Source organism: Chrysochloris asiatica, unplaced genomic scaffold, assembly GCF_000296735.1.
Source record: "Chrysochloris asiatica unplaced genomic scaffold, ChrAsi1.0 scaffold00147, whole genome shotgun sequence".
Taxonomy (NCBI): Eukaryota; Metazoa; Chordata; class Mammalia; order Afrosoricida; family Chrysochloridae; genus Chrysochloris; species Chrysochloris asiatica.
Window position 1 is genome coordinate 8392351 of NW_006408665.1, and position 27112 is coordinate 8419462.

A 27112-nucleotide genomic window follows, 5' to 3' on the forward strand; every position below is an offset into this window, starting at 1 on the left:
GCTCACTTCCAACTCATAATGTACAGGATTTCCAAGGATTGGCTGGTGGACTCGAACCATTGACCCTGTGGTTAGCAGTTCAAGTGTTTATCCTACAGTGCCATAGTATAGCATATTATTACATGCTAAAATCTAGATTCAAACAACTTCTTTTTAACTCTTAGCTTAATGTCAGTATAGGTGAAAGAACTTGATAAAATTCTGTATATTTTCTGGGTTCCAGCAATCTCATTTGTAAATAGAAATGTCAATAATATACTGTTGATAATGACTTAATGATTTGTTATATGCAAAATGCTTTAAAAACTGTTTAGCACATATAAACACTATTTAAGAGTATAATTGATGTGGAAAAGGATTTAGTCATCTTTAAACAGTTAATGAAAAATGAAAATTTATTATATTAAAGAACTATATCAACCATCGACAAAGTATAAGCAAATTGATTTCAGCAGCACGCACACACATACAATATATTAGAGTTCATCTCAGGAATGCAAGGTTATTTAAACATTTGAAAATTGTGAAATCTAATTTATTAAATTAACATAGTGTCTTATTTAGGGTTTTCTAGAGGAGCAAATCAGGTGAATATATATATATATATACATATAATACTGCCAGTTTCCAGCTTGCCACCTGGTCTGCAGATTTTGTTTTTGTCAGGCCAACAATTATGTAAGCCAACAATTATGCCAGGCCAACAATTACGGACCAGTCTCTTGAAAAAGATAGAAAAATTTACTTTAAGAAAATGGTTAACCCAATTGTAAGGAAATGTCTCATATAACTGTGAAGGCTAACAAGTCCAAATTTCTTGATCAGATGACAGGCTGATGGCATCACCTGGCTTACCTAGTTGTAGAGGCTGAGGAGCACAAAACCTGCAGGTCAGGTGATAGGCTGGAGGTCTCTACTATCTTATATGTCAGAAACATATGTCAGATGACAAGAAAATAGCAGAATCAGAAATTGAACTTTGCCAGAACAATTGTTCATATCACAGATACAAGCCATATCTCCAAGGAAATTCCAACTGACTGGGCACTCACATCAGATTACAAAATGGGAGGTGGGAAGGATGATACATCATGTCTGCCAAATCACAGAAAATTATAGTTTAGACAAGTTGACACATAACATTAACCATCACAGTTTACCCTTTGTTAACAAGGCACCTATACACATCTCGTTAAACCATATATAATCTTTAAATAGAGACAATTATAGAGTCATACCGGCACATACCATAATATAGCTAACATACATACAACCAAAAGCACACTAACTCCATTTATATATGATGTTTATAATAAGAAATGGGACAAGAAAGGAAAGAAAACAAAAATATTTACTATATATGCATATCTATATGTAAACAAGCACATAAGAAAGTAATGAAGAAATATTCATAACAGTTATAAACTTCATTTCATCAACTGTTCACCTGGTCAAAACTGATATTTAACTACTTTCTTCCATCACCCATTCTGTATTTCCTTTGTCTTCAGCAAGTACCTCAGCTGATTGTAGTTCTTTATCTGGTGAAGTGACTCAAACCTTCACTCCTGAAGGATCTGGGCCATTAGAAGTCATGTTAGAAATGTGTTGTGTGTTACTATAGTTTCCCGTTGACTGTAACCACAGTTACGGTAGTATTAAGAGATGACGTAAGGGATCTCCTATATTTCAAATTTACTAATCTTTACTTCCATTATGTAATATCAATCCAATGTTCCCTTGTTAATCAGGAGCAATCATACCAGCAAATATGGTAACTCCCTTCTTTACCTATTGATCCAGAGATATGATGATGTCAGTGTGGTCAGGTAGCATTCTTAACTTTCAATTTAGTGTAATGTTGTATCTCCTGGTGAGAACATAACTTCTTTTGGAACTAAGGCCTCTACAGCCACTGAGAATTGTAACCTAGCAAAGTTGACACATAACATTAGTCATCACACAGAGTAAAAAAGAAAATCATGTGATCATCTCAATAGATAACTATTAATTATAAAATGATTTTAAAAGGTATTCAAGCAGACATTTTATCAAAGAAGAAATACAAATGGCTAACAAACACATGAAGAGATACTCAATGCCAGTCATTGTTGATATTGGTGGTGTGCCATGGAGTTGATTCTGACTATGGTTCAACCCCACCTATGGTCAAGTGCTTATCCTACAGTGCCACACCAGGACTCCTAGCTATAGTCTTTTTAACTCATATCAAATGGCTTGGTAAGATTATGCAAATATGAGGTTCTTATGGCCCAACCAGGAATTTGGATAGGTTTGTGTTTGTGGGGTCATGCCAACAAGATATTTGTCATCCCAACAAGGATTCTACGACTCCTCTGTCAATTTTTCATAGTGCTGTTGCTTGCATGTTGCTGTAAAGCCAGAAGTTATAACAGCAGAATATGCCAGCAGGGTCATCCATGGAGGACAGGTGTCAGTACAGCTTCTATATTAAGACAAACAAGGAAGAAGGAATAGGCAAACCACTTCTGAAAAGTTAGGCACTGAAAACCTGATGAAAAGCTGCAGAACTATGTCTGGTATTCTGCCAGAAAGTTAACATCTCAGGTTGGCAGGAACTCAAAATATACGTGGAGAACTGCCTATTCAAAATAGTGTCAACCTTAATGATGTGGGTGGAACCAAGCTTTTGGGACTTTCATTTGCTGATGTAGCATGACTCAAAATGAAAGGCAACAACTGTAAACATTCATTAATAATCAAATGTGACAAGTACAAAGCATGAATCTAGGAAAACAAGTTGTCAAAAATGAAATGGAATGCAAAAATATTGACATTTTAGGCATTAGTGAACTGAAATAGACTGGTATTGATCATTTGAATTGGATAATCTTATGATTTACTATGCCAAGAATGAAAACAAATTTGAAGAGGAATGGTGTCATATTTATCATCAAAAAGAACATTTCATGGTCTATATTGAAGTATAATACTATCAATGATGGGATAATATCTATACACCTACAAGAAAGGCCAGTTTATATGACTATTATTTGAATTTGTTCATCAACCACTGAAGCCAATGATGAAGAAACTGAAGAACTATGCCAATTTCTGCAGTCTGAAATTGGTCAAACATGCAATTAAAATACATTGATAAATACTGATGATTAGAATGCAAACATGAGAACCAAAGAGGGAGAATCAATAATTGGAAAAGATGGCCTTGGTAACAGAAATGATGCTGAAGATCTCATGATAGAACTTTGCAAGACCAACAAGTTCTTCGTTGCAAATACCTTTCTTCAAGAGCATAAATGGTGACTATACATGTAGACCTCACTTGGTAGAATATACAGAGATCAAATTCATTATATCTTGGGAAAAAGAAGATGGAGAAACTCAATGTAATCTGTCAAAAGGCCAGAGGCCAACTGTGAAACAGACCACTGATTGCTTATATGCACATTCAGGTTGAAGTTGAAGAAAATTAAAACAGGTCCTCAAGAGACAAAATGTGTTCTTGATTATTTTCCAACAGAATTTATAGACCATCTCAACAATAGATTTGAATGCATTGAACACTAATGACCAAAGACCAGCAACTGTACATGAAAAGGGAACTGGCAGAAATTCAAGACATATTCAGAAGAGGACATGGAATGAGGGATATCATTGCTGACATCAGATGGATCTTGGTTAAAAACCAACAAGATGTTTACTTGTACTTTATTGACTACATAAAGGTATTCAGATGTGAAGATAACAAAAAATTATAGATAATGTTGCAAACGATGGAAATTTCACAACACTTCATGGTGCTAATGCACAACCTATGCATGCATCAAGAGGCAGTTTTTCCAATAGAGCAAGGGTTTGAATGGTTTAAAATCAGGGAAGGTGTATGTCAGGGAGGGTTGTTTCCTTTCACTATAGTTATTCAATCTGCATGCTGATCAAATAATTCAAGAAGTTGAACTATATAAAAAAGAATGTGGCACCAAAACTGGAGGAAGGATCACTAATAACCTGCAATATGCAGATGACACAGCCTAACTGGCTGAAAGTGAAGAGGATTTGAAATACTTACTGATGAAAAAATACCACAGCTTTCAGTATGGATTATATCTCATTATTATATATATATATATGATTCCTTCACAAATGGGGCAATAAAAACATCGTGATAAACATAGAAAATATTAATTTTCAAGGATTTCATTTTACTGACATACATGATCAACCTGTGTGGAAACAGCAGTCAAGAAATCAAAAGATGCATTGCATTGGACAAATCTTCTACAAAGACCTCTTTAAAATGTTAAAGAGAAAATATGGAACTTTGAGGACTGAAGGGTTCCTAACCCAAACCATGGTATTTTGAATTGTTTCATTTGCATGTGAAAGCTAGACAATGAATAAGGAAGAAGAGGAAAGAATTGATGTATTTGAATTATGGTGTTGGCAAAGAATACTGAATATACCATGGATTGTCAAAACAAACAAATTTGTCTTGGAAGAGGTACAATCAGAATGCTCTTTAGAAGTGAGGATGGAATAACTTTGTTGCATGTACTTTGGACATGTTATTGGGATGGCCCAGTCTCTGAAAAAATACATCAGACTTGGTAGAGGGTCATTGAAAAACAGGAAGACTCACTACAAAATGGACTGACACAGTGGCTGCAACAGTTGGCTTGAACATAACAATTGTGAGAATGTAGCAGGTCCAGTCAGTGCTTTGTTTTATTGTACATGGGTAGTGTTATTAGTAATCAGGACAAAATTGACAACACCTAACGATAAAAACATGGGAACTGGTCAGTTTTGCCATCCCAGTAAGCTTAACAATGAGCCATACCAGAGGTAGAAAGTGGGATATCACTACAATCAAGAAAAAGAGCCAGGACCAGTCCTTTGGACCCAAGATCCCTGTGCTGAACTTCTTTGCTCTAGGAAATATAAAGCTGTGACTGTAAAGACAGTGAGAAATGGTGAGAAGATATGCTGAAGAGAGGTGGCAGCAGAGGCAACAGTATCAGGAGGCCAATAGCTGATGGTACATTGGACTTCCAGACCTACAGAGTGAGAAAGCTTAGGGCAGGAGGTTTGCTGGTGGAGTTAGGTGCCTCTGGGTACTGAACCTGGTAGAGCTAGGTTTGTCACACCATGGAGCTATAGCTTAGCACCTTTAGGCCAAGGCTTACTGGTGGAATCGGGTGCCTCTGGGCATTTACTGGTAGAGCTAAATTAGTTTTGTAACACTTGCCTGAGCAAGGAAAAGATCAAGGAACTGTAGGTATTGGGTGTGCCTACAGTCATTGCTGAGAACAGGTTGCCCTGATGGAAGAACTATATCCTGAATAGTTTCTGATCCTGAATTGTGACCTGTTGTTATTATTAAATAATCTCAAGTCAGTTCCGATTTATGGCAACCCTATATAGGGTTTCTGAAAAGCAGCTGGTGGGTTTGAGCAACTGATCTTCTGGTTAGCAGTCCAGTGCTTTACTTCTTTAATAAATCCCATAATTGTGAGTCTAGGAATTCTGTGTGGTTATTGCAATGATGGAGTCCTGCTGTAGCATTATAGGAGAAGTACTAGACTGATAATTGTAAGGTCAGTGGTTCAAACCCACTAAGTTCTTGGAAACCCTATACAGGGTCACTGTAAGTTACAAACAACTCAACAACACTCAACAATAACAACATTGCAATGAATAATCAAACCTGGTAGAGAAGTAGAGAGTGTCAAGGGAGGAATGATTGATATCAGAATAGATAGGGAAAGCAAATGAGATGGAGGATTGAGTAGAAGTGCAGTGAGGCGCTCCATCAGCAACAACACAGAATACCAGACCAAGCAGGCATAGAGGATGGTGCCAGAACTCTGAACCAAATATAAAGGAATATTTAGAAGGTTGGAATACTTACAGCTAGGGGAATTTGTAGCAGAAGCAAGAAACCCATTGCTTTGTAATTCAAGATGCTCAGCTGCTCCCAGAGGCACCATCTTGGGTGAGACCAAGTGGGGGAAAGATCAGAGCAGCCATAGACACCTGACAGAACTGCAGAGATAAAGGTGTGGGCATTCTTCTTCTTTTTTTTTTTTTTAATCTGTTCATTGGTCTCTTGCTGTCAGCGCACCTCCATTCTGGTGACAGAGGGGGTGCCTGAGTGAGTGGACACCCTACACCTATCCCCAGAGTGTTCTACTACACAGATCTACTCAAATTTTAAAGTGATAGTATCCACTTAAAACCAAATGGCAGTGCAAAACGTCCACTGCCAACCCTGAACTGTTTATCACTAGGAAAAAGACCTGAACAAGGATTGTGGAGTGAGACAGGCACACTAAAAAGGAAATAGGCTGAAAAGTAAATCCTGAGTTACATCACAATGACCAACAGTGGCATCTTGGAATTTCTTAGGAAGAAGAGGGAAGAGGGAAGACCATCTCCTGATCACATCTACCTGGAGGCAAACAGAAAGCATAAAAAGTAACAAAATACACCATCTAAGTATTAAGTCCACAGATAACTCATGAATATGCCCAAAAAACAGAAACAGATGACCATATCAGCACATGTCCAGAAACGAGATAAAGTGACTGAGGCAAATGAACTGGAAGCAGATCTACACTCCATACTGGATGATGGGCAAGCTTTGGAAATGCCTGAGAAGGAATTCAGAAAAATAATTATAAAATGTTTCAAAACACTATACAATGGAGTTTGAGAAAAATAAGGAAGAAGTCAGGAAAGCGCTACAGGAACAATCAAATAAGATAGATACAGCAATGGAAACAATTCAAAACCTACAGAAAGAGGTCCAAATGATTAATAATAGAATATCAGAAATGGACAATAAGCTGAAAGGGCAAAGGAGTAGAATTGAAGAGATAGAAGCCAGAACTAGTGAGCTAGAAGATAAATCTCTCAATACTGCTGATAGAAGAGCAAGCACAAAAAAGGATTAAGAAAATCTGAAGAATGTCTAAAATTCATGTTGGAAATATGAAGAGGAATAACTTAAGAATTATCGGCATTCTGGAACAGGAAGAATCACACAACTCCACAGAGGAGATAGTTGAAGAGCTTCTAGAAGAAAACGTCCCTAACACCCTAAAAGCAAAAAGATAAGCATTCAAGAAGCTCAACAAATCCCAGGAAGGATAGACCCTAAAAGAAAACCACCAAGACATGTAATAATCAAGCTCTCCAAAATCAAAGATAAGGACAGAATCCTGAAAGCAGCTAGGGAAAATAGAAGTGTAGCATACAAAGGCAAGCAAATCAGATTAAGTTCAGATCTCTCAACAGAAACCATGCAGGCAAGAAGGCAATGGGGAGACATATATACAACCTTGAAAGAAAAAAACTTCCATCCAAGAATCCTTTACCCAGCAAAGTTGTCAATCAAGTATGATGCTGTAATCAAAACATTCCAGGATAAACAGAAGCTAAGGGATTTTTCCAAAGCCAATCCTGCTATGTAAAACATCCTAAAGGAAGTTCTGTGGGCTGAGAACCAACAAGAACAGACAACAACCAGAGAATGATGTATGTGGCAGTATCACCCTGAACTCAATTGACAAATGGATGAGTCAAGAACAGAATAAAATTATAAGGACAGAGGATCTGGAGTCAGTCTATGATCAAAACAATTATAAAGTGAAAGAAGGTAAACACAGAGGACCAGAGATCCAGGTGGTGGGAAGGTCAGGTAGATTAGAGGATAAAATAGACTGTCTTAATTGGAGGGAAGAGTTAATGGAATATAAGGTAACCACAACAGTGGGTTTGGGGTGGGAGGGGTTAGTTCGGGTGTTGGGGAGGGCAATACAAGAAGGGGGAGGAGGTTTAATAACAAGATAGATAGGGAAACACTGAGACAGGTTTGCATGGCCTAAGTAGGACAGAGGTAAATAGTGATGGATGCTCAACCTTGGAACAACATGGCTCTGTGATACAGGGATCTAGGCACAGTTTGAAGAGGGCAAATAATACTAAAATGTTTGATTACCTTAAGATTTGTTTCCCTTGCCTACTATTGTAAAACAGACACTTGAGTGGGATAGAAAGGAAAGTTGGGAACTATAATTACAGAAAACATGTAAGCTCATCTTTAGCCTATAACTGATTGGAATACGTAAAAGGGGTTCTAGAACTTGCCCAGTGAAATAGGCCTCCTGCAAAACCTTTACAGAGTATAGGACCTTAAGTGGAATCCTGAGTCCCATCCAGAACCTTATGAGGTGGGACATTCGCACTAGAAAGGATAAGCAGTCCAGTCTGGAACAGCTAGAGCAACAGGAGATACATCTTCAAAGAAAGATCATCAGGAAAAACCCAAAACAAAAATGTCAGCATTTCTGGCTACTACAAGAATAAGTAAGCTGTTCACCAGGAAGCCATCAAAGTAAGCAATCAAGTTCCTACAGGACAAAGTCCTCTCTAAAACTGACACTCAAAGGGAACACATGAACAGGCTTGTAAGCTTGCTGGCGACCACATTGGTCTACTGGTGAGTGGAGGAGGGGAAAAGGCAACAGTGAAGAAATGGGCTGAGTTCAACCACAATCCATTGACTCCCATTGACCTGAAGATGGGAGAGAGAAGAGGAAGAGCTGGTTGGTTCAAAGTGTGGTGAGACCTGGGGACACTTGAGCCCATGGGCAAGGACATAGCCACAGAGGGCTAGAGCTGAGAGTGAAGCATCCAACTGATATGAAGTGAGGGGAGATGCACAAGAACATTCAAACTTGCAGATAGTACCCATTTGACCTAGCCTCCATGTCTTGATAATCAGAACTCTACTAGAGGAAATTTTTTTTTTTTAATTTGTTTTTTTTTTGGATAAAGAAAACAAAAGTAAATTGCTACAATTTACTACCCTAATTGCTACCCTATACTCATGGGGGTAGTAATTCTAAATACCAACAGAGTGGGAGAAGTCTTCACATCACATATCAATGCTATCCCTTCTGCATACAGGGTAGATAAGGACAGGCAACTTAGACATTAGCTACCTAAAATGAGGGAGTGATAAAGGCACAAAGTGACTGGTTTACAAGGTTTTAAAAGGGAGTTTAGTTTAAGAGTGTGTGTTGGGAAGGGGGGCGATAAAGAGTCCCCCTGAATAGTTTTCTTCTTGTCTAGATGAGTCTGGTGAAAAGAGATGGGGATAAGATTCATGTGGTTCAATAGTGAATAATTGTTGTCATGACTAATTGCAACTGTCACAATTATAAAGGTGGAAGTTTTGTAACAAAAACAGGGTAGTGGTTAAACTTACAGTTCAGAAACAGAGGACCCTAGGACCATCAAGGGAGAAGAGCATAAGCAGAATGTGGGATCTTATCCAGAGAAGCAACAACACCAGAGATGGAGACAGAGATGGGGCCATGGAGATGGGGAGCAGCTGAGAACTCTAGATTCATGGGAACAGAGGGAGTAAGAGCTGGTGGACAGGAGGCAGACTTGCAGAATGTACCCTTATAGGTATAAATTATTATATATATCTGAATGTTTTGTTTTTGCTTGTTTGTTTAAGTTTTTATTGTGAATTATGTGTTAGTTTACATGGGTGAACATTATTCATTATCCTTACATTCATCCTAAAGTATTTCATTTCATTTCAATGATCACAATCCCCTGCAAGCATCATCAAATATCCAAAGGGTATACCCCACACGCCTGCCCCACCCCACCCCCCGGCAGCCAGCACACAGCCCCTCTCCCTCCCTGAGTCCAGAGTCCCCAGCTGCTCCTTCCCTCCATGTCATCATCTCTGCCTCCATCCCTGGTGTCACTGCCTCCCCAGACAGGGTCCCCAGCTTCACTTTTCTCCCTCCCTTGTTGGTTCCAGGAATCTCAACTCCTGGACTGCAAAATCAGCCACTCACCTCCTTTTGTTACAAAGTATTTACCTTTACCTTTCCAACACTCACTGTCAGACCTGGTAAGTAATCATTCCCTATTGAACCACAGGAGTCCTATCTCCCACACCTTTTATCAACCCCATCCAGACAGGTTGGATACTACTCAGTGGATATTCTACCTTCCTCTGTGCCCTCTGGATCTAAGCTTCCTCTTGACAGCTTTTAAGCCTGTCACTTCTTGCCTTTGTAGCCCCCCATTTTGTGTAGCCAATGTCTAAGTTTCCCATCCTTGTCAGCCTTGTGTACCAAGGGGGTGGGAATGATCCTCACTATAAAGATTTGTTCGCTCCTTTGTCATATTGCATCCACAAGCATAAGTTAAGTTCATCCACTTGTAGTGGGTTACTCTTTTGTTGTTGTTTCCTCTTCTTTCCTCTAGTTGTGTTCTGCTCATCCAGCCATTTGATGCCAGGTCAAATGGGTACTATCTGCAAGTGTAGGTGTTCTTGTGAATCTCTCCTCACTTCTTATCAGCTGGATGCTTTACACTCTGTTCTATTCCTCTGGGTCCATGTCCCTACCCCAGAAGTCCCCAGGTCTTGTCATACTGCTGGTTAAGCAGGTCTCAATCCACATTAACAGGAGTCTGTTGAATGTGGTCAGACTGAGTTCACAACTTCATTGCTATTTCCCCCCACTTTCCTTTATCGGTGACCAATGTTCTCAGCAGCCAAACCATAGGCCTGTTAGTGTATTCCAATTGAGTTTCTGTCTTAGAAGGGGGTTTGCCTTGAGGAGACCTGACCACTTGCCTTGATGGCTCCCCAGAGAACAACTTGCTTGTTCTTGTAGTAGTCAATTGGACTGCTGTTTTTGTTTTTGATTTTTCCTGCTGGTCTTTCTTTCAAGAAGTATCTTCTGTTCTAGCTGCTCCAGACAGTGCTGCTTGTCCTTTCAAGTGGAAATGTCCCACCTCAGAAGATTCTGGATGGGGATCAGGATTCTACCTATGGTCTTCTGCAATGCAAAGGCTCTGCAGAGAGCCTCTTTCACTGGGCAAGTTCTAGCCCCATCTTAGGTATTCCAATCACTTATAGTCTGAATATGGACTTACAAGCTTTCTCTGGTGATGTTTCTGGCTATTCCTTTCTCTCCCCTTCAAGTGTATATTTTATAGGACTAAGCAAGGGAAACCAAGATTCAAAGGACAGCCAAGAATCTTACCATCATTTCTCCACTTTTATCCATTCAAGCCATGCCTCAATCTTTGTATCCACAAGCTCTGTTGTTCCACAGTTGTGCTTACATCATTATTTACCATAGCCCTATTTAGTGCATGTAAACCTGCTATTCTCCCTTTCACCTTGTTTTTCCTTTCCCCTTCCCCTCTAGTGTATACCCACCCCAGAACCCAAACTATCCTGTGCCTATTCCCTACCCTGTGCTCCATCTTTCCCTCCCTCCCATCACCCACCCTGGTAACCAAGAAAAATAATTTTTTTAAATAAAAAATTTTTTAAGTTAACAATTTCCTCCTTTTTGTGTGGGTGCTTTTTCTTAATCTTTTACAATAATGGTCCTATGCTGTATTTCTCCTTGTTGTGACTGAATGATTTCACTCAGCATAAGGTCCTCAATGTTCATCTGTGTTATGCATTGGCATATGGCTTCCTTGTTATTCTTCAAGGTAACATAATATTCCATTGTGTTATCCATTCTTCCATTGATGGGCCCTTAGGCTGTCTCCATTTTTTTGCTATTAAAAAAAGTGCTGCTATGAACAATGGTGTGCATATATCTACTCATGTTATGGTTCGTATTTCTTGTGGATAAATACCAAGTAGAGGAATTCCTGGATCATAAGGCATCTCTATTTCCAACCTTCTGAGGAAGCGTCATATTGTTTTACAAAGTGGTTGGACCATTTTTGCAATCCCACCAGCAATGTAAGAGGGTCCCAGTCTCTCCACATCCTCTCCAACATTTATTGTCTTCTACTTTTTTGATACTTGTTGTTATTGTTGGTGTGAGATGACATCTCATTGTTGTTTTGATTTTCAGCTGTCTAATGGCTATTGATCATGAACACTTCTTCATATGTTTGTTGGCTGTCCAGATCTCCTCTTTGGTGAAGTGTCTATTCATGTCCTGTGCCCATTTTTAAATTGGATATTTTCCTTTTCTTGTAGAGGTGTTGTAGGTTCCTATACATTTTGGAAATTAGTCCCTTGTCTGATGTGTCATTGCAAAATATTTTTTTCCCATTCTGTGGGTTCCCTTTTTACTCTTTTGATGAAGTCTTTTGATGCACATAAGTTTTTAATTTTTAGTATGTCCCATTCATCTATTTTGTCTACTTTTTTGTGTGTAATTTTCAAAATGTTTGGTACTATGTATATGCCCTAAACTAGTGCCCTCACATTTGTTGCTATGTTTTCATTGATGGCCTTTATAATTCTGGGATTCACATTTAACTCTTTAATTCATGCTGAGTTGTTTGTATAAGGTGTGGTATATGTCTTGCTTCAGTCTTTTGCATATTGCTTTTCAATTCTGCCAGCAAAAAAAAAAAAAAAAAAACTGAATTGATAGAAGCACTGTTAACTGATGGTACATGGAGGGGATTATAATCATTGTAATGAAACAAGGTGTATGATTTGTTGAATGTAAAACTGATGATCTGCCCTATAAACTTTCACTTAAGCCACAATAAAAGCCTTTTAAAAAAAGAGAAGAAGATGAGTTGGAAGGAATTAAAATATATATATATATATATTAGCCTGCTGTATTTGGTCAAACTATTAATTAACTCTCCCTTAATGTGATGGCTGGAGTCCTGGTGAAGTGCCATAGGATAAGCACTCAACCTTAATGTTGGTTTCAATTGCATAGTCAGTGGCACTTAATAACAACAACAGTGTGATGACTGTGACTTCCAGCTGCCTTGGCAGGGCCAGACCAAATGATTTTGAAGGCCTTATACAGTCTGAGAGCCAGACATTTCTCACCCTTGCTTTAGCCTGTGAATACTCCTTGCTCCCAACAATCATAGGTTGTTGTTTTTATTAAGAAAAACTTTTATTTAAAAAAAATTTTTTTACAGCAAAAAAAAAAAAAAAAGAATAGATAAAAAGGTTTGAGAATACAAGCATATCTGACTGCTGCCTCATTGAAATCAACCTTGAGTAACTGATGCTGAATGATGATGGTGATTTTCTTTCCACTTTGTAAAACTAAAGATCAGATGCCACCTCTGGAGTCCTGGTGTAGTACTGTAGGATAAGCACTGGAACACAAAGTCAACTTGAATCACAACATTGATGACTCAGACTCACCAGTTGCTCCTCAGAAACCCTATACAGGTTAACATGAGCTGAAACTGAATTGGCAGCACTTTACAGCAACAGTTGCCACTGCTGTACCAATTTTACAGTGTGTGTTGATCAATGGAAAAATTAATTTTAGGAATTTCTTCACCTCTGGTAACAACATTGTTCTTGAATCAAACTACATCAATTTTTTTTTCCAATAAAAAAAGTAAGTAAAATTAAATTCCAGAACATATGAAAAGCAATTTTAGAGATAGCAATGGGAAGAGGGATAAAAGACAAAGTCTAAAGAGCTATCCAAGGGACATGCCCAGTTGCCCTTCCCAGCTGCTGTTGTTGTTGTGTGCCACTGAGTCGGTCCCAATGCACAGTGACCCTTTATAGGGTTTCCAAGGAGCATCTGATAAGCATGAACCGCTGACCTTGTGGTTCAAACCAACTTTGCAGTCCAGCACATTAACCCACAGCGCCACACCAGGATTCTTCCTTTCCCAGTAGACTGGGAACCAAAATAGACACCAAGCATACTTAAGGTATTAGTAACTAGATGAATTTTATTCACTCTCCTAAACTTTCATTTACAATTCCTTATATGGAAAAGGAGCACTTCTTTACTTGTTATTGTTAAATGCCAGGGAGTGGGGTTCAACCTTGTACAGGATTTCCGAGACTTTCAATCTTTTATGGGAGCAGAAAGCCTCATTTTTCTCTCACGAAGCAACTGGTGAGCTCAACCTTGTAGTCCAATGCTTATGCTTTGGAGGACAATTTGCAGAACAGTCAGTCTGGTTCAATCAAGTGCCTAAATAACATATGTTGGCACTAATATTTTCTCATGTTGACCAGTTTTAAAACTGATGTGGCTGGTAAACATCTGCAAACATTGTATGTTGGTGCAGCCAATTAAAAAATGTTTGCGTAGTTTTATAAACTTGCATTGTTTATAAAAATCATTTTATAAAACAGTTACCAAATCCTTAAAAACTGCCTTGAATAGTATATCTCTTCAATATACAGCATCTAGCACATACTGAGCAACATATGAAATAATTAATGAGGCTTAAGGAAATTAACATGCAAGTCAATAGAAGGAGGAAAGAGATGGGTCTGGAGGCCATAAAAATGTCTTTTTGAAAGAAGAAGGTAGGAAAACTTTATGACACAATGATTATTGTCATGACTCCCACTATTGCCCTTAAGTTACAACAACAAGCCAATTTAAATGTTGTTCTTTATCTCAAATGAAAACATTTAAAATTCATATGGACTATTTTTTTAAGTAACAGATATAATACTTGAGCTGGCAAGCTATTTAACCAAGGTATAAAGAAACATTATTAAAATTATTAATTATTAAAATCAAATGATACCAACAACATAAGTGGAAAACAATATTCAGTTGGAAGAAACTTGAGGAAAATGTCATAGCAACTTTTAAACTAATAAAAGGAAGTTTCAAAAGGATGCTTGAATCCTAAACCCTGCTAAAATCCACACCTCCCTGATAGAACAAAGAGCAATACTTCTTCCAGCACTGCTGCAACATCACCACCAATACCAGGGTTGCCCTGTCGAGTTTTACTCCCCCAAATCAATGTAACTCTTAGTGTTTCTTCTACACCATTTAATCTCAAACATAAGACAATTTTATTCCTGATATCTGGAGATATTTCATGATTTGGGGACTATAGCAATCATGTGGAAGTTAACTTCAGAGTTACGTTCACTTATTCACTCATGAACGTCTCACTCACCCTTGTCCAAAGTAAAAAGATAAATTATGCCAATGCCATGGGTGCATAGAAGAGGTCCTCTGGTTAGTAGAGATGGAAAAACAAGGTGGTTAAATTTTTTTGTTAAATTACTTACAGAGAATACAGAACAGAGGCCTCTAACAAGCATTCTAACTTTTAAGTAAAATATCAGGAGGGAAGATATTTGCAGGTATAATTGTATTTGCAAGATTGGATCTCTTAACTTAAAATCAGTATGCAAAAGATTGACACAGACCTTTATCTCATACCATATACAAAAACCAACTAAACATGAATTAATAGAAAAACCAACTAAACATGAATTAAAGACCTAAATGTGAATCCCAGAATTATAAAATTCATCAATGGAAAAATAAGGACAAATTTAATGGCTGTAATTGAGGGAATGCATAGACTGTCAAACATTGTGAGAATTACACAAAGAAAGGAAGACAAAATAGATGATGGAAACATAATAAAAATTAGAAACTTATGTGCATCAAAAGATTTCACCAAAAGAGCACAAAGGGAGACCATAGAATGGGAAAAAATCTTTTCAACAACAAATCAGACAAGGGACTAATCTCTAAAATCTGTAGGAAACTACAGCACCTCCACAAGAAAAAGACAAATAACCCGTTTAAAAAATGGGTAGAGGACATGAGCAGAAACTTCACCAAGGAAGACATTCAGGCAGCCAACAAACATATGAAGAAATGTTCATGATCATTAGCCATTAGAGAGAAGCAAATCAAAACAAAAATGAGATATCATCTCACACCAGCAATAACAGCAAAATCCAAAAAAGCAAAGGGCAACAAATGCTGGCAAGGATGTAGAGTGACTGGGATCCTCCTACTTTGCTGGTGGGAATGCAAAATGATTCAACCACTCTGGAAAATAGTAAGGCACTTCCTCAGAAAGTTGGAAATAGAAATAACTTATGATCCAGCAATTCATCTACTTGGCATATATCCCCAAGAAATACGAGCCCTAACACAAGTAGATATGTGTACACCAATGTTGACAGCAGAAATATTGACAATACCAAAAAGATGGAGACAGTCTAAGTACCCATCAAAGGAAACATACATAAACAAACTTTGGTAATACACACAGTGGAATATTATGCTACCTTGAAGAATAATAAGGAAGCTGCAAAACAAACCATGCAGGAAAGACGGCAATGGGGAGACATATATAAAACCCTACAAGAAAAAAACTGCCAACCAAGAATCATCTATCCAGCAAAACTATCAATCAAATATGATGGTGTGATTAAGACATTCCATGATAAACAGAATCTGAAAGATTTAATCAAAACCAACCTAGCTCTTCAAAACATCATAAAGGGAGTTTTGTGGACTGAAAACCAACAAGAACAGACAACAACCAGAGATTGACAGGTGTGGCAACATCACCTGGAACTCAGTCAACAGATAGCAGAGTCCAAAACAGAACAAAACTACAACAATGAACTCAAAGGGGCTGGGAGGTCAACCGAAGATCAAATTATATCAATGTCAAAGAAGGAACAAACATAGCAGCAGAGATCCAGGTGGTGAGGACATCACGTAAATTACAGGATACAATGGATTCTCTTAAATGGAGAGAAAAGTTAGTAGACTATAAGGTAATCCCAAAGAAAGTTAACACTTCACAATTTACCATGAAAATGAACTTCCAAGCAGAACAAGCAAACATGAAAACTAAGAAGAAACTGCCAAGAAATAGCACAAAAAACACAAACCCAACACAAGAATGCATGTAGAACAATAGAACGAACAGCACTACCAAAAAAGTAATATAATGGCAGCAATTAATTCATACCTATCCATAATTACATTGAATGTCAATGGATTGAATGCACCAGTGAAGAGACAGAGAGTGGCAGAAAACAAGACCCTTTAATATACTGCCTGCAAGAGACACACCTTACACACAAAGATAAAAACAGACTAAAAGTTAAAGGATTGAAAAAATTTTACCAAGCTAACTGAAACAATAAACAAGCAGGAGTGGTAATACTAATATCCACTGTTGAAAAGGAACAGAACAACCAGAAAGAAACCCGAGAAACGTACGGAGGAACTATATAAGATACTATATTACCTCTAGAAGAAAAAGACAAATAGCCCAATTAAAAAATGGGCACAGGACATGAACAGACACTTCACCAAGGAAGAGATCCAGGCAGCCACGAAACATATGAAGAAATGTTCACAATCACTAGCCATCAGAGAGATGCAAATCAAAACAACAATGAGATATCATCTCACACCAACAATAACAGCAAAGATCAAAAAAGCAGAGGACAACAAATGCTGGCAAGGATGCCGAAAGACTGGGATCGTCCTACATTATTGGTGCGATTGCAAAATGGTCCAGCCACTCTGGAAAACAATATGGCACTTCCTCAGAAGGTTGGAAATTGAAATACCTTATGAGCCAGCAATTCCTCTACTTAGTATTTATCCACAAGAAATATGAGCCATAACGTGAGTAGATATATGCACAGCAATGTTCACAGCAGCACTATTTACAATAGCAAAAAAATGGAGACAGCCAAAATGCCCATCAATTGATGAATGGATAAACAAACGGTGGTACATGCACACAATGGAATACTATGCTACCTTGAAGAACAACAAGGAAGCTGCAAGCCACCACATAACATGGATGAATCTTGAGGACATTATGCTGAATAAAATTAGTCAGTCACAAAAGGAGAAATACTGCAGAAGACCATTATTGTAAAAAACTAAGAAAAAGAACCCATCCAAAAGGGGGAAAGAAATGTATATATATGAGCTCTGGTGGTGTAGTGGTTGCTGGTTGGGCTGTGAACCTTAAGGTCAGTGGATATATGTATATATATAATTGCTGATCACTGGGATATATGGAATGAGAGGAGGGGAAGGAAGCAGGAGAAGAAAGAGCACAGGGTAGGGAATAGACACAGGAGAACCTGGCTGCAGGGGTGTGGTGGGGTGCTGGCAATACACAAGAGGGTGCAGGGAAAACGAAGAAGAAGAGAATGGTTGGGCATGTTCACATGGGCTAGGTGGGACAGAGGTAAATGATGATGTATGTACAACCTTAGAATAACAGGGCTTCAGGATACAGGGATTGAGGCATGGCTTGAAAGGGGAAAAGAGGGGAATAATGTTAGGGTGCTTGACTGTCTTTTGAATCTTAGTTTCCCTTGCCTACCATTGTGAAATGGACACTTGAGAAGGAGTGGGGAAAGAGCCAGAAATATCACAACAGAAAACATGTAAGCCCATCTTCAGCCTAAAACTGACTGGAATACCTTGAGGGGGACTGGAAATTGCCCAGACCTAAAAAAGGGGGGGCCTATAAAGGCAAGAAGTGACTGGCTTACAAGCTTTCAAGAGGGAACCTAGTTTCAGATGGGGCAGGGGTAGGCATAACCTCCACTGAATGATTTCCATTCTGTTGGGACCAGGCTGACGAAAGGAAATGGGGATAAGACTCTTGTGGTAGAACAGTGAATACCTGCCACCACGACTGACTGTGAGGGTCGGAAATGTAGAGTCAGATTTTTTTTTTCTTTTTTTGTAGCAAAAGGAGGAGATTGATTATTTTTGCAGCCCAGGAGTGGAGGTCCCTGGGACTATCGAGCAAGAAGAGTGGAAAGTGTGACCCTACCCAGAGAGGCAGTGAGGTCAGGCATGGAGACAGAGATGATGGCATGGACAGGTGGAGTAGCTGGGGACATAGGACTCAGGGAAGGAGAGGAGATGTTTGCTGACAGCCAGGAGGGCTGGCCTGTGGGGTGTATCCTTTGGTTATGTGATGATGCATGGAGGGGATTGTAATCATTGCAATGAAATGAAACACAGTAGGATGAATGTGAAGCTGAAGTGGGACAGAGGCAAATAATGATGTATGCACAACCTTGGAAAAATAGGGCTCTGGGATACAGAGATTGAGACATGGTTGGAATGGGGGAAAGGAAGGAAATAATGTTAAGATGCTTGGCTGTCTTTTGAATCTTGGTTTCCTGGCATACCACTATAAAATAGACACTGGAGGGGGAGAGAAATGAATAGCCAGAAATATCACCATAGAAAACTTGTATGTCCGTCCACTGCCTATAACTGATTGGAATACCTAAAATGGGGCTACAACGTGCCCAGTAAAGGAGGCTTCCTGCAGAGCCTCTGCATTACACAAGACCATAGGTGGCATCCTGAACAGCATCCAGACTTTTCTGAGGGGAAATTTCCACTTGAAAGACAAGCAGACCAGCCTGGAGCGACCGGAAGAACAGAAGATACTTTTTGAAAGAAAGACTTACAGGAAAAATACAAAACAATATAGGCAGACTGACTGATTACTACAAGAACAAACAAGTGGCTCGCACAGGAGACATCAAGGCAAGTGGTCGGGTCCCCTCAGGGCAAACCTCCTCCTAAGACTAAGACTCAATGGGAATACAAGCTCTGATTGGTGACCATGTTCATCCCCAATAAGGGGACGTGAGGGAAAAGCAGCAAGGAAGCTGCAAGCTAAGCCCTACAATGTTCAATAAATTCCTGTGAAACTTGCTGGATACCTGGTTGGCCAGCAGTGTGGCAAGTCCAGGGGACTCTTGGACCCAGAGCCACAGAGGACTAGAGTGGAGAGTGAAGCATCCAGCTGATAAGAAGACAGGAATGCCAGAGATGGAGGAAGAAACAATGGAAGCTCGCTGGAGAACATGTTGGTCTACGTGTGAATGGAAGTGGGGGACGTCAGTAATGAAGATATGGGCTGAGTTAGACCCTGTTCCATAGACTCATGTCGACCTTGATATGAAAGAGAGAAGAGGAAGGGCTGGTTGGTCCCAAGTTTGGTGATAGCTGGGAACTCCTGAGCCCATGAATATTGACCTAGTCATGGAGACTTAGAGCTAAGAGTGAAGTGTCCAGTTGACAGGAAGTGAGGGGAGATGCACAAGAATGCCCAAACTTGCAGATAGTACCCATTTGACCTAGCTTCGACGGCTTGATGACCAGAGCACGACTAGAGGAAGATAAAGAAATTTTATAAAGGAAGAACGTGTCAATTGCTATAATTCGATGAGTTTGATCTTTAGTTATGGATGTTGTTGTTGTTGTTAGGTGCCATTGAGTTGGTACCAACTCATAATGACTTTATGCACAGCAGAACGAAACACTGCCCCATCCTGGGCCAACCTCACTATTGTTGCCACGCTTGAGTCGATCGATGCTGCCAACTCATCTCACTGAGAGTCTTCCTTTTTTTCTCTGACCCTCCACCTTGTTGTTGTTGTTGTTAAGTGCCGTCGAGTCGGTTCCGACCCATAGCGACCCTGCACAGGGTTTCCAAGGGTGTAAATCTTTACGGGAGTAGAAAGCCTCATCTTTCTCCCGCGGAGCGGCTGGTAGTTTCGAACCGCTGACCTTAAGGTTTGCAGCCCGATTCGTAACCACTACGCTACCAGAGCTCCTTGACCCTTCACCTTACCAAACATGATATCCTTCTCCAGCGACTGGTCCCTAATGACAATATGTCTGAAGTATGAGAGATGAAGTTTAGCCATCCTGGCCTCCAAGGAACACTCTGGTTGCACTTCTTTGAAGAGGAATGGTATTGCAGTCATCATCAAAAAGAACATATCCAGATCAGTTATGAAGTGCAACCCTGTCTATGATAGGATAATATCAATGCACCTACAGGGAAGACCAGTTAATACCAATATTATTCAAATTTATGTACCAACCTCTAAAGCCAATGAAGATGAAATAGAAGAATTCTATCAACTTCTTCAATCTGAAATTGATCAAACATGCAATCAAGATGTATTGATCATTACTGGTGATTGGAATGCAAAAGTTGGAAATGAAGAGGAGGGGATCAGTTGTTGGAAAATATGGCCTTAGTAATAGAAGTGATTTTGGAGATTGCATGACAGAATTCTGCAAAGTCAATGATTTTTTTTCATTTCAAATACCTTCTTTAGACAGCATAAGAGACAACTGACTATACACATGGACCTCGCCAGATGCAATATATATAAATCAAATTGACTACATCTGCAGAAACAGACGATGGAAAAGCTCCATATCATCAGCCCAAACAAGGCCAGGGACAGATTATGGAACAGACCATCAATTGCTCATATGCAAATTCAAACTAAAGATGAAGAAAATGTAAACAAGTCCACAAGAATCAAAATATGACCTTGAATATATCCCACCTGAATTTAGAGTTATGGATGTAGTACCTCAAAATATCAACTGAGAGAGAAGGAGTCTTCACACCAAGTATCAAGCATATCCCCTCCATATACAGGGTTGATAGGGACAGGCAACTTAAACATTGGCTACCTAAAATGGGGTAGGGAGGAGACTATAAAGGCACAAAGTGTCTGTCTCACAAGTTTTCAAGAGGGAGTTTAGTTTCAGAGAGTGCAGGGGAAGGTAGAGTCCCCACTGAATAATTTTAATCTTGTTTGGATGGGTCTGGTGAAAGGAGATATGGATAGGATTATTTTGATTCAATAGTGAATCATTGTTATCATGACTAATTGCAAACATCACAACTGTAAAGGTAGAAGTTTTATAACATAAAAAGGGGAGTAGTTAATCTTATATTCCATGAACAAAGGACCATACAACCATCAAGAAAGAAGAGCATTAAGAGAACATGGGACCCTATCCAGAGATGCAGCAACACCAGAGATGGAGGCAGAGATGTTGGCATGGAGAGGTAGAGCAGTTGTGGACTATGGACTCATGGAAAGAGAAAGGCTGCATGCTGATGGCCAGGATTGTTCAAATGGTTATACATTTTGGTTGTTTAAATGGTTATACATTCCTGAGTGTTTTTTGTGTACATAAAAAAAAACAAAAAACAGAGGGAATAGAAGCAAATATTGTTAAATGATGATGCATGAAGGGGATTATAATCATTTCAATGAAACAAAATACTATAGGATGAGTGCAAAACCAATGTTCTCCCATGTAAACTATCACTCGATTCACAATAAAAGCTTAAGAAAAAAAAAAAACGGATCTCTTCTATTGTAGCCATCACTATTAAATATTTGCTTTTAAATACTTTTCTAATTTTCAGGTTTCAAAGTAGTAAAGTTACATACTTTCATAATTACAAAAACATTTCTATCATAGTGTCTGATGTCATTAGATATTCAATGTAATTTTCATAAGCTGATCCTTATAATGGCTCTGAAAATTTGGAATCATTGTAATAGTCTTAAAGAGAAGGAAATGGAGGGTTAGCGAATTTAAATTAGTTGTTCAGTGTTAAAAGGCTGGTAGTTGGCAGAGTGAAGACATTGACCTAGGCTTGTATATATCTAATATCTTCACTTGCTATACTGCATCCTGCAACTATCTATGTTTCCCTCAGATAAACATGTACATTGTTGGTGATAAAAATTAATGTACAATAGTGACATACTAATGAAAGTAAAGCTGAAAGATGGGGATGGGATATGGTAGAAACATTCCTGTGTACTTCAAATAACTGCCTAGGTGTGCAGAAAGCTAGTCCTATTGAAAAGTTAAAATATATAGCATGGGTAGGTTAAGCAAAGAGGGCTGTATGAATCAACCACTGTTAGATTTGCAGGAAGGTACGTTTATTATTCTGTACACCTTGGCATGTGTGATTGATGTTAGTTTGAAGCTTTACAGAGAAAAAAGTGCTGACTGACAAGTAAATCACTTTATTAATGTACTATAAAATGATAAAGGGACCTTAGAAACTGTGTTTACCCTGGACTCAGCACATTGAGAATGCTGGCAAAGGTAAACACCTCATCTCCTTAAGACGATCCATTGCATCTTCAGCTCAGTTTTTCATACATAAATTTCCCTTTAGAGTCCCTACTGTTACTGCCTACCACTGCCATCTAGTCAATTCCAATACATAGTGACCCTGTAGGGCAGAGAAGAACTCCTCTGTATGGTTTCTGAAACGGTAAATCTTTACAGAAGCAGACAGCTTCATATTTCTCCCCAGGAGTTTCTGGTGGTTTTCATCAGTAGACCTGGTGATTAGCTGCCCAAAACTTAACCCACTGCACCACCAGGGTTCCTGTTAGATTTACATGTTAGTTGTTAGGTGCCAAGTGATTTTCAGGTCATAGTAACCCTATGTACAACAGAATGAAATGCTACCCAGTCCTGTGCCATCCTCACAATAGTTGTGCTAACTCATCACATTGAGGGTCTTCCTCTTTCTTGCTGACCCTACACTTTACCAAGCATGATATCCTCCAGGGACTGTTCCATGTCTAAAGTATGAAAGACCAAGTCTGTCGATCCTGGCTTCTAAGGGGCACACTTGCTGTACTTCTTCCAACACAGATTTGTTTATTTTCTGGCAGTCCATGGTACTTTTAATATTCTACTCCAACACCATAACTTGGATTCATCGATTCTTCTACAGTCTTCCTAATTCATTGTCAAATTTTTGCATGCATATGAAGATACTGAAAATGCCATGACTTGGTTCAGGCCCACTTTAGTCCTCAAACTGACATCTTTGCTCTTGAACACTTTAAATAATTTATTATGCAACAAATTTGCCTAATGCAATACATTGTTTAATTTCTTGGCTGCTGCTTCCAGGAGTGTTGATAATGCATACAAGCAAAATGTATATTGAAATTCACTAAAGAAATGAATATTTTTTTATTATAAACATTTTTGGTTTCATATTACTTCTGCTGCAAACAGAGACACACTCACACACTGACAGACATATCCTTCCCACACAGTGCCATACACATGTGCCAAGACACAAAACCACACTTTACCCAACACATTCATCCACATGCCAACACACATACACACATATCCAGACACACAGATACTCACATGCATGCACTTCACATAAACATACAACCACACACACACACACACACACACATACTACCTCCAGATATTCTCACCCACACACCTAGACGCACACCCAGACACACATACAGATACATCCATTCAACAAACCACATACTTATACATATACACCCACATGTATCCAGACATGCACCATACACATATACACTCAACCACACACCTAGCCACACACACACACACATTCACCACATAATCACCCACCTTAACACATACACACACACACTTACACACATGTTGTTGTTAAGTGCCCTTGAGTTGGATCCAACTCAAAGCAACCCTATTCTCAAGAGAATGAAACACTACCTGGTCCTGAGGCATCCTAACAATTGTTATGCTTGAGACCATTGTTGCTGCCACTGGGTCAATCCATCTAATTGGGGGTCTTCTTCTTTTTCATTGACCTACCATTTTACCAAGTATGATGTCGTTCCACAGCTACTGATCCCTCATGATAAAATATCCAAAGTATGACAGACGAAGTCTCACCATCCTGCCTTCTAAGGAGCACCTGGGCTTTATTTCTTCCAACATTTGCTTATTCTTCTGGAAGACCATGGTACGTTCATATTCTTCTCCAACACCATAGTTCAAACAAATCAACTATTCCAAAGTCTTCATTATTCATTGTCCAGCTTTCACTTGTATGTGAGCTGATTGAAAATACCATGACTTGATTAAGGTGCACTTTAGTCCTCAAACTGCTATCTTTGCTTTTGAACACTTTTAATAGGTCTTGTGCAATAGATCTGCCTAATGAAATATGTTATTTGATTTCCTGGCTACTGCTTTCATGAGTGTTGATTGTATATCCAAGCAAAATTAAGTCTTTGACAAACTTCAGTCTTTTCTCCATTTATCATGATGTTATTTATTTGTCTGGTTGTGAAGAATAGATGAGTATGGATTATACTGAAGCCTGTGGTCTTTGATTTTCATCAGTGAGTATTTCAAGTCTTCGTCACTTTCAGCAAGCACATTTGTATCATCTGAATATCACAGGTTATTAATGATTTTCATCCAATCCTGATGCCATGATCTTGTTCATATAATTCAGCTTCTCAGATTATTTGCTCAGCATATCATGAATAAGTAAGGCGAAAGAATATAGCCCTGGTGCAACTCCCTCCTTTTTTTAAACCATTCATTACCCCCTTGTTCTTTTCAAATAGCTGCCTCTTAGTCTATGTATAGGTTCCTCATGAGCACAATCAAGTGTTCTAGAATACCCATTTGTCACAATGTTATTCATAGCTTGTTATGATCCACACTGCTACAATCCTTTGTACAGTTAATAAAGTACAGAAAAAAATCTTTCTGGTATTCTCTGTTTTCAGCCAAGATCCATCTGATGTCAGCATTCATATCCCAAGTTCCAGGTTATCTTCTGAATCTGGCTTCAGTTTATCTGTTTTAAATTATTATAAATATATTTATATATTCAAATTATTATAAATACATTATAAGCCATTTTAAATTATCTTCAACAAAATTTCTCTTGTATGTGATATTAATGATATTGTTCAATGATTGCTATATTCCCATTGGGTCACCTCTCTTGAAATGGACACAAATATGGGTTTCTTCCATTTGGTTGGCTAGGTAGTTGTCTTTCAAATTTTTTGCTTAGTGAGTGAACACTGCCAGTGCTGCATCAATTTGTTTAAAGATTTCCATTTGTATTCTGTCAAGTCCTGGAGCTTTGTTTTGTTTTGTTTTTTCAAACATCTTCAATTTAGCCTGGACTTCTTCCTTCAATACCATTTGTTCTTGATCCTATGCTACCTCTTGCAATGGTGGAATATTGACTATTTATTTTTGGTACAGTGACTTTGTGTAAGTCTTCCATCTTCTTTTGATGTTTTCTGGATGATTCAATATTTTGCCAATAGAGTCTTTCAATATTGCAAGTTGAGTCTTGAATTTTTTCTTCAGTTCTTTCAGCTTGAGATATGATGAATATGTTACTCCCTTTTGGTTTTTAACTCCAGGTCTTTGCACATTTCATTATAATATTTGACTTTGTCTCTGGCACTGTGATTTGAAATTTTATGCTCAGCTCATTTCTTCTATTTGCATTAGCATCTCTACACTAGAGAGCAAGTTTCAGAGTATCTTCTGACATCCATTTTGATCTCTGTCTTCTTTCTTGTCCTCTTAATGGCATTTTATTTCTTCCTTTATGATGTTCTTTATGTCATCCCACAGCACTTCTGGTCTTAGGTCATTAGTGTCTAATGGATCAAATCTGTTCTTGCAATGGTCACTAAATTCATGTGGGATATGTTCAAGGTTTTATCCTGTCTCTCCTGAACTTATTTTAATTTTTCTCAGTTGCAGCCTGAACTTTCATATAGGCAATTGATGTTCTGTTCCACAGTCTGCTCCTGGCCTTTTTTTGGTTTATCATATTGAACTTTTCCACTGTCTCTATCCACAGATTTAGTCAATATGTGTTCTCTCTGTATATAATTTAGTCTTGTGTTCTCTCTGTATATAATCACCTTTCATATTGTTTTAAAAATGTATTTAAAAATGAATAAATCACTGGTCTTGCAAAATTCTATCATGCAATCTCTAGCATCATTTCTATCACCAAGACCATATTTTCCAACTACTGATCCTTCCTCTTTGTTTCCAACCTTCGCATTCCAATCACAAGTGATTATCAATACATCTTGATTGCATGTTTGAACAATTCAGACTGAAGAACTTGATGTTGTGGTTGTTGTTAAGTGCTGTCGAGTTGGTTCTGACCCATAGCGACCCTGTACAGGGTTTCCAAGGGTGTAAATCTTTACGGGAGTAGAAAGCCTGATCTTTCTCCCGCGGAGCAGCTGGTAGTTTCGAACCGCTGACCTTAAGATTCGCAGCCTGATTCACAACCACTACGCTACCAGAGCTCCTTGAAGAACTTGATAGAACTCCTCATTTTCATCACCACTGGCTTCATTGGTTGTTGCTTAAAATTTAATAATAGTGACTTTAAGTAGTATTCCTAGTAGGCATGTGAATATTATTCTACCATAGACAGGCATATGAATATTATCCCATCACAGTGTTCATATTTCAAGACAGATCTTGAAATGTTCTTTTTGTGATTAATGCTGTGCCATTCCTCTAGAATTTGTGGTTCCCAGCATATAAACCAGATTCAAAGTCAGATTCGAAATGTATAATGGTTGTCCATTTCAGGTCACTGACTCCTAGGATATCAATGTTGTTGTTGTTGTTGTTGTTATGTGCCATCG